Genomic DNA, 10,231 nt, shown 5'->3' on the forward strand with positions numbered 1-10,231 from the left:
TGTCGCTCCTTTTGATTTTGAGGTAGAACAGATGGATGTGAAGACATCATATCTTCACGGGGATCTGGAAGAGGAGATCTACATGAAGCAACCTGAAGGCTTTGTGGTGAAGGACAAGAAAGAATTAGTATGCAAGTTAAAGAAGTCTCTATATGGGTTAAAACAATCACCAAGGATGTGGTATCAGAAATTTGATACATTTATACGGGGACTTGGCTTCACCAGAAGCAAAGTAGATCACTGTGTGTATTTTAAATTAATTGGTGACCGTGTTATTTATCTGGTCTTATATGTGGATGATATGTTGCTGGTTGGAAATGACAAAGAAATTATCCAGGATTTGAAGACCCATTTGTCCTCCAAATTCGACATGAAAGATCTTGGTGCTACAAACTATATTTTGGGCATGGAAATTAAAAGAGATCAGGCAAAGAGGAAGCTCTGGTTAAACCAGAGGAAGAATGTCGAGACAATATTGCAGAGGTTTAATATGCAGGATAGTAAACCGGTGAAGGTTCCTATTCCTGTAGGTGTAAAGTTATTTGCTGAACAGTGTCCCAAGACACAAGAAGAGGAAGAGGACATGTCTCGTGTTCCATATGCAAGTGCAGTCGATAGCCTGATGTATGCGATGGCCTATACTAGACCAGACATTGCACATGAAGTGGGAGTATTGAGTAGGTTTATGTCAAAACCAAGGAAGGAGCACTGGATAGGAGTGAAGCGGGTTTTCAGGTATTTGCGTGGCACTAGTGATTATGGTTTGTGCTACCAAGGAAGACCAGGATTGGACAGAGTGTTGGATATTCATGGCTTTGTTGATGTAGATTGGGCTAGAGATATCGATGAGAGAAGATCTACAAGTGGGTATGTGTTTAACCTATTTGGAGGTGTAGTCAGTTGGATGAGTAAGAAACAATCTGTAGTGGCACTATCAACTACAGAGGCAGAATACATGGTAGCCACTCATGTAAGAAAGGAAGCAGTTTGGTTGCATAGATTGTGTTTAAGTATGGGGTTAGTACAGGGAGCTATAAGGATAGACTGTGACAACCAAAGTGCAATATTCTTGGCAAAGAACCCTGAATATCATTCAAAGACAAAGCACATTGATGTTCAGTATCACTTTGTGAGGGATATGATAGAAGATAAAAAGGTGTTGTTGGTAAAGGTGGACACTTTGAAGAATACTGCAGATGCATTGACAAAATTTGTGAGCTCTGAGAAGTTCTCTTGGTGTAGAGAAACAATGGGCATTGTAGGACTAGATAAATGACTAAGCTCTCTTGTGGCCTCCCCATGGAAATAAAACAATAAGTGGGAGAATGTTGGGTTGTGTTATATTCTTTCCATGACTAGCCCACGTAGTTAACCGGGGGGTTGGAAGGGGGGCGGAGCCCCCCCCCCCCCCCCCCCCCCATTACATCGATTGCGTAGCGGGGGAGTCACAGGGGGTTTGAGGGATGCAGGTAACCCCACTCTATGGGGTCCGGGGCAGTGCTCCAAAAAAATTTGGTTTTGGACCCTATATTAGGTTGGGCGGACCTACCTATGGTTTTGTGCATGTTTTTTCGCACATGGTTTTGGACACGAGGGTTTTTGGTCCATGGTATTAGATGCTTCAACATGTATAAATATGTATTGTAAGATTTAAAGGAACATAATGAAAAATCAAGCTGGTAGTCCTAGTTTTGGGATCCAGGGGAAAATCTCTGTGTATATGTGTTTTATGTGTTATGCTCTCGCATTATTTATTTTCTGTGTTCTATAATTCGTATGCAGGTAATTTTGTATGGGGTTAAAATCTACAATTGCAACCAAAATATTGAAATCAACACCAAATCAAAAAGTGGTGCTCCTAATATGACCCTTCTTCGTTATCAAGGTTAAATCATAACTTCTTTGCAACCATGACCTTGACAAAAACAAATCATTGTGATGAGAATATTATATTAAATCAAAACATGTGCCTAGATCATGGCCTATACAACAAGCGAGTACAATGAAAATCCTCTGAGGCCAGCTATACTCTTAACCTCACGACGATTTGTATTCTCAATATCTATTAGTCATTTTACTATCCTAAAGGACACACAATCTTTAGAGGTGTAGAGTCTCGAGAAGGCCTGTAGATACAAACACAATTTACACTACATAATAGATACATTGTTAAGGATTTGTTACAAGGGAAGGAATATTATTTATCATTAGGACTCTTGCATCCAATTTTACACCTTTATCGGTGAGGTCATATGCAACATATTTGTTCATTTTCAACACATGAAAGAAGCTAATAATAAAGGGAGACTAGTTTTAGATTCTTGATTCGATCAATAAGGTTCCACAACTTGAATCCTCAAGAAAAGATCCATGAATAAGGTGATGGATAACGAGCTATGAATCTCCCAATGCCATAAATCTTCAATGTTTTCTTCTTTGGCCAGAAGGATCCCTTGCAATAATCCCTATGCCTCAGTCACATTATTTATAGAACTACCTAACCCCCAACTATATTCAATTTCAAATTTTCCATCGAGGTTGAGAATAACCCCACCTACACTTGCCACCCCACCATTATAACCAAATTCTTAAAACCAGTAATTGGATTAGAGAAAAAAGGTCTAAAAAAATATTTTTTTAGATTAAAATTGCAACATTTTTTAAATAATGATATAAAATTGGGATTATTGCAAACAAAATCATATAAATAAAAAATGAATATATATATATATATATATATATATAATAGATATATATAATCCCTAAGGGATCAATTCTATTGCTAAGTACCTCGCCTATCTGGAGGTCACGAGGTCAAATCTCCTCGACGCCCTTGGGGTTAGGCCTTGCTAGTTTGGCTGACGGGTATATGGCTTCGGGTTGATCTACCTGGATTTTCCTGTGGATGTAGTGGCCACTCAGTGTTATATATAAGCATAGATCCATTTTAACTATGGACCTACCAAGCATTAAGAGAGATCAAATATCTCAAGATCCAAACCTCTTTTTAAGTGCAAAACTTGGGGAAAGGTTTACACCTCAAGAGATTTAATTACTCTTAACATGTGGTATATCCAGAGCTAGGACAAATCTATGCTCGCTCTTAGTAATATCATTTATATTTATATAAACTTCAAATTTTTATGAATAAAAACATTTTATTTTTAATTTTATTAAAACATTGATAATGCATGTAATTACATATATATGTAGCATGTTTCTTTGACGGATTTTATAAAAATTGTATGTGATATACATAGCATTGATGATATATATGGATAGATGGATATATAACTTAATAAACAATGTTTATTCTAAATAGTGATTTTTTATATGTTTATTAATTATATCTAAATATAAAGATCTGAAATATAGTGGTTACATATATTAAACATTATTGTAATATATATGGTCAACTAGATTGTAATTAAAAAATATTTTATTTTTAAGTGTTGATTTATTAATTAAATTTATTATTTTTTTATATGATTATTAATTATATGTTTTGAAATATGTTTGTTATTAATATGAATCAATATTAATTAAATTTATTTTAAATTTTTTTTCCCGTAGAAAAAGTCGTAATTTTATTCATATGAAAAAAATTACATTTTGTAGATGCTTAAGCATATGCAGATGACTGTCCCTGTATTCACAAGCTAACAGAGATTACAAAGTAATAAAAAATAAATGTTGGCGGGCCTATGCTTTCCTGCCCTTCTTCTTCTCCACCCTTCGCCAGCCATCAAAGTTGGAGTTGGGTGCAGTGATAGCCAGCTGATTTTCCGTTGTATTTATTTGTTGTTCCTTGTCAGATTCTGAGCCTTCAGATCCATGAGTTCGTTTGATGCCGCTTACTTCCAACTGTATTTCTTGTTGCTGTTTCATATTGTCAGGCCCCATTTGTGTGTCTGGGGCATTTCCTTCCTGTGTATATTCCTGTTCCATTTGTGTATCAAGTTTTGATTGGTTCCCTGTAGGTTCTGTCTGCATATCCTCTTTTTCCCTCCAATCGGTGTGCTGCCATCCTTTCAGATTTTTTTGTTGTTTCTTGTTCTCTTTAGGGTCCTTCTTTCCCAGTGGGCAGGTGTTTTGAAGATGCCCTATTTGCATGCATCTTAGGCACCTGAATGCTGTATTTTCATAATCAAGCGATTGTATCCTCTGTGTATTATTATAGTTCAATGTAATGTGATCAGGTAGCCCTAGACTTAGGTCCACTTCTACACATATTCTAGCATAGGTGAATATTCCTTGGTTAACTCTTTCTCCATCTATTTGAAGGAATTTCCCCAAAGAATTTCCAATGGCTGATAAAACTTGGTAGTGCCAGAAGTGGAGAGGGAGGTTGTGAAGCCTCACCCAAACTGGAACTGTTGATACTTCCATAGTATTTGCATCAAATTTGGGAAACCAGGGGGTGGTGAAGAGGCCAGCCTTGCCCCAGAACCAAGGCCCCTGATTGATAATATTGTCACGTTCTTGTTCTGTTGTAAAGCTAACTATGAAGAAACCCTTTGAGCATAGGTGAATTTCACAGTCAGGTGACCATGTTCAGAAGATCCAGTGATGCAGTGCATCTGATTTTGGCTAGAACCCATTAAATCTACATATAACAACATGTGTGGCTAGATCAGTGTGTAGATTAGTTACCTCCGGCAAAGTTACTTGGATCGTTGGAGATTCCAGTGTTTGTTCCACAATATAGGGACCTGGTAGCTCTGGTGCTGGTGTTGGTTTGGGTTGAATGTTTTCCCCCTTACCTTTCACCGCATCCTTGAAGGAGCCTGTATTCTTTGAACTGGATCCAGAGCATCCTCCTCTCAGACGAAGGTTTATGATGATTGTTGAATCTGTGGTTATATTGTATTCCTGGAGAGTGTAGTGGTCCTGTAGACTGCGCCCCTTGTAGATCAGATTTTGCCCTTGTTCAGGGATGCCAAGAAGGGTTTGTATTTTGTTCCGTAGTTCTAGGATGCTACTGCCCCTCCATAATCTCAAGCAGTAACTTCTTCCTTCTGGTGCTTTCAAAAGGAGCTATGTAAAGTCTGCTTCTATGGGGTTTGAGCCCTTCTAGACAGTTGCATGTCCATAGATCTGAGTTCTTTTAAGGCTCCCTCTTCTACTGGGAGTCTGATCTAGTGATTTAATGGCAGATCTGGGCAACTGATAACCTGCCGTGGATGGGATGCCCGATCCAGTTCTTTGCATTAACCCTGCAAGTGCATCTTGGGCGAGATTGGGTATGTAGGAAGGTAAAAACGAAATTGCCCTTATCACAGTAATAGTACCTTGTAAATTGCGTGCTTTGTCTTCGTCTGCGTTCAGGGTTCTCTCCCTCCACACGGCCGCATCATAGGTTTGGAATCGCAGGTCTGGACTGATCTCTTGTCTGTTCAGTTTGTCTCGGCACAGCTTATTCGATGAGGGGCCTTCCCGATCTGATCTGTTAGAGGGTCGATTGGCCAGATCGGTTAGATCCAGACCAGATCTACTATATTTGGACCAAATCATTGAGAGAGGGATCATATCTGCTTCATGCAGTCCCCCTTCTTTGATTGCTATAACAGTAACAGTGTGAGGACCTGCAGATCCCTTCCCTGTCACGTCCCAGAGTTCTTTTCTTCTTCCCCCCGTGCCCTTGCTCCGCGCATCCTGTGTATGGGTGAATCTGGCCGCTGAAAGCGTAGCGACAACAATTGTTATCCTTTTGGGGGTTTCGACGAAGACATCAAAGCCAACACGTTCCCTTCCTGCAAAAAAGCTCTTGAGATTTTCATCGCAGACATTCTGCTTTTTATTCGCGGGATCCTGCATGTTGTTTCCCTTGATATACTCCCATATCTTGTTGATGGCCTTGGCCATCTCTGCATCTCACAACCAGGGGTTGAGAACGACACATCTGGTAACCCTCTCTTTCTTTCAGAGGGCATGCGAAAGTAGAGGAAAACGCCATGAGAGCCATCTCCAACTTCAAAGGTACTTCTCCGTTGCTCTGCAACACCGAATAAAATTCTTAGTATTCATTAAATTTATTTTAATATAATATACATATTATGATTTTTTTTTGTGGAAAAATTTTTGTAATTTTATTAATAAAAACAAAATTACATTATTTTTATTAATTTTTAACTTTTTTAGTTGAGCTAGTTGAGCTTATATTTCGCTTTATTTATTTATTTAATTTTTTTTTATGACTCATTTTCGGGAAATTACACCTTTTTTTGTTAGAGAGTTTACTTGAAATTTTGGTCTCTACATTGCTCTCTATTTAAGCCTTTTCCATGGTCTACCTCTTCATCTAGTCCTGATGATGAACCACACTTGTTGGTTCGAAACACATCGGCCAAGAATTTCTCTTATATTATTTGTACCGAAAAACTTTGCTTAGTTTACACTCATTTACTACACTACAACATCTTCCCATAGTGGATTGTAGCGCACCTCTCAACTCAATATTACCAAAACCAGCTATTCAAATCATCGAAATAAAAATGAAAAGAAAAAAAAAAGTAAACTACTACAAAAACCATTTCAAAAAACAAATGAAAAGGACACAAGATATTAAATATATATTTAAAAAATAAAAAATAAAAAGATTAAAATATATTTAAAAAATAAAAAATAAAAATAAAAATTTAACCATCAGAGAGACAGAATGATGTTTGTGTGTGGAGATTGATTGTAGTACGATATGGCGAGATTGCATCGGCAGGCTGTGTAATCCATTTACCTTTATTGATTTCTAAAGTCATGATTAATTGCTTCATCTCTATTGACATAATTTCCTAAGTGCCTTCTTTGCTTAAATTGACCAGACTTCTTTTCATGCAATTCTTAGCAAAATGACCAGGTTTTCCATAGTGCTAACAGACATCATCTCTACTTGATTTGGCATTTTTCCTTGGTAAAGGTGTACCTTGAAATGATTTTACCTATAGATTTTTTCCTTTATTTTTCTCCCACAATTTTCCTTTGAAGGATTGTTTCCCTTTAGCGACCAATGCTAAATCTGAATTGGGAGATTTTTGTTTAAGACTCCTTGTCTTCTCTTCTTCCTGCATAAGTATACTTGCCAACTCATCAAAAGTATGAGCCTTCTCTCTAGATGAAAGACCGGTGATAAACATTTGATATCAAGCATTCTATTTAATGTCATAGTAACCAAGTTTGTACTATATATTATTTCACCAATGTCACCTAATTTATCCTTTAGATCCTTAATTCTAGAAATAAAATTACTGACACTTTCATTTTCTTCCATCTCAATTTAAAGAAGATTATTCTTTAAATACAATATTTGATTTGTAGTCTTCGTCTCATACGAATTTTTGACAGTGTCCCATGCCTCCTTGGATGTTTTGCACTCTCTAATGTGTGGAATAATGTTGTCCTAAACGCATATCCGCAAAAGCACCTTCGCTTGTTTTCTCGTCGCTCCCAATCTTGAATTGTAACATTTGTGGCTTGAGGGGACACTGGCTTGACTTCAGCTCCAGACACAATTTTCCATATATTGTAGCCTTCCATCAAAGTCTGCATGCTAAACTTACAATTTGCATAATTTTCACCATCTAGCTTGTTAAAATCTAATAGATAAGGCTCTGCAAATACATTTTCCATAATATTAATCTTATGGAACCTCCAACCAATAACTTTAATTACTCCTTAGTCACAAATATAATTCCTCAAGCAAAGTTCATAAAGTTATATTGAACTTCACAACTCAAACATATTATTGAACAGTATGTCTCCCTCCTTTTTAAGTTATATATGTAATTTTTATAATGACAAACAAAACATGCTGTCATCAAACAACCATCAATATTGCAAGAGTCTTTCTAAAATAACAACCGCCAATTTAAAAAAAGGTTAGGAGGCCAATCATTAATCAACAATCCACAACATTTTTCACTTAGTTGAAATTCAACCACATATTTATTTGTATGACCAAAATTTACCTTTTTTTACTCAGTTGGAAAGTTTCAAGAACTTAAAACCCAAACAAAACAACAACCACAAACTACTCTTCACTTAGAAAAGCTATTTTCACTTTAAATAACCCGAATTGGTAAAATATGAAAATTTAATCCTCAACTTAATTCCAAATATTATTGGCAGCTCATTTATAAAGTCATTCAAAAATATTATTGAGCTGCTGATTAAAAAATTCAGAAATTATGTTTTACCATTCCAAATCTTATGCCCTTTACACTCACAGCCTACACCAACATGGCTCCTTTGACCTCCAAATAGAAACATAGGGTGATGTGGCGAATAGGAAACTCGCAGTGAGTATATGTCAGATCTACAAAGTATGTTTCCTCCTTTTGGTCGCTTGAACACCTCAATCACTTTCAACAATCTCTACGCCTTCACCAAAGCACACCCCACTACAACAATTTTTTTCTACAACACAGGAAGAATGGGAAAAAAATAAACTCAACCAGATTTCTCACTTCTCACGTTGGCTGCAAACCTTCTCTACAACACACCGTTTTTTGCAACACAACAGTGTCACAACTCACACTGACATAACTATCTATCTGGGACTTGTTTGCAACACCCCTCAACACACTGATCCCTCAGAGAGAAGAACCTCACACTCTCATCGCTCAAAACCTTTTTGAGACTTCTGCAACACAAAACCTCACACATTGATCGCTCATAGAGAGCAAAGACTCACACTCTAACCTCGCTCTGATACCAAATCAAAGAACGCACACTGACCACTGAACAAGTTCTATTTTACATTGCCAAAGACTGGTTTTTATACATTGCAATGAATTTTCTTGACTCTGGTTGGCGGTGGCTTCTTCAGGAAGCTAAGGAAGTATCAAGAAACTTTGAGACAACTTCCTAGAGCATTTAATGTGGTAGGTCTTGGAATTATTGTTTATCCATCAGAGAAAAATTTGCATCATGTAAATAATTTACCATCATTATATCGCAACCTTGATACGTGTGATTCAAAATATATTTTTCTAGGTGAAAACAATTTCCATAATATCAGTTGGTTTTCTTATTAAAAAATATTTGGAATTATTTAGAGGCCAAAAACAGAACAAATTCTCTCTCTTTGTTAAAGTTTAATAGTGTAAAATCTAAGTTTTTATCCATATGAAATTTTAATGGAATTTTCAATTAATGAAGTCATCAATGATAATTTCTCATTTTTTATCAAATTTATGCAAACTCAAGTATTACATATGGTCAAAACCATTATTTATAAGCAGAACCCATGCCAAGATTATTCTTCCTGCATAAAAAAGACACTCTTCTTCTTTACCACCATTTCAATTTTCATGCAGAACTTATTCATTCATTGTGTGTTATTCCTTCTATGAGGTTGTACCACATGTCCCAAAAACCTACAAAAACAGTCCATACACAATGACCAACATCCAAGTCCTCACAATTGTTTGGAAGGATACATTCATCTAACATAAAACACGAACACCTAACTGAGGCCAAAATACCAACCACCTTGACTGTGACCCTTTTTAAGAATTTAAAGCCAAATGACAAAAAAATAGAGAACAAAGTCGATCATGAGATCTAAAAGTCCTCCAGTTGTGTTTGTTTTTGTTGTTATGGTTGTGCTCTTTTATCACTTCTTCTATTGTTGCTAGAGATCTATGGGGTATATATTTCATATATATTACATGGACACATTTAAGTTGACTAGTACAACTATTTTTTCCCTGTGCTGGGATTTTTACAACAGATATGGACCACTCTCAAGAAAAATTTGATTTCATCAACTAGAAATTGATTTAAATTACAAAAAATTTGACTAAACAACTAAATTGACATCTAATTAACTATTTGTCTCATCAGACAACCTTTATGTAAGTTGACTTGTGAACAAGACTCCATTACATAAAATATCTCATGTAAAATTAACTACAGAGTTCATGAAATTTCCTAAGACTGATAAAATATATTTGTGAACTTTGTTTATCCTTGTGTATTTCCTCACCATTCATATCAGATAAAATAAAGTCTGGGCCAAAATCACGAAAAAATAGCCAAAGAGTCCAAGAAATGTCTACTTTGATTAGGATGGAAATTATTGTATTGAATTCATTTTCCATGAGCTATATATGAAGACAACTTCCATTTCAACTATACATATCATCATCACACTACAACAATAAGTTGTGGTAGCAAAGGATTTGTGGTTTCTATGCTGCTATGTCATAGTAGCAGCCAAAATTCTAACAGAAAA

This window comes from Pinus tabuliformis, chromosome J (assembly GCF_031772625.1).
Source record: "Pinus tabuliformis cultivar Carrire ecotype Pingquan chromosome J, CPIR1, whole genome shotgun sequence".
Lineage (NCBI taxonomy): Eukaryota > Viridiplantae > Streptophyta > Pinopsida > Pinales > Pinaceae > Pinus > Pinus tabuliformis.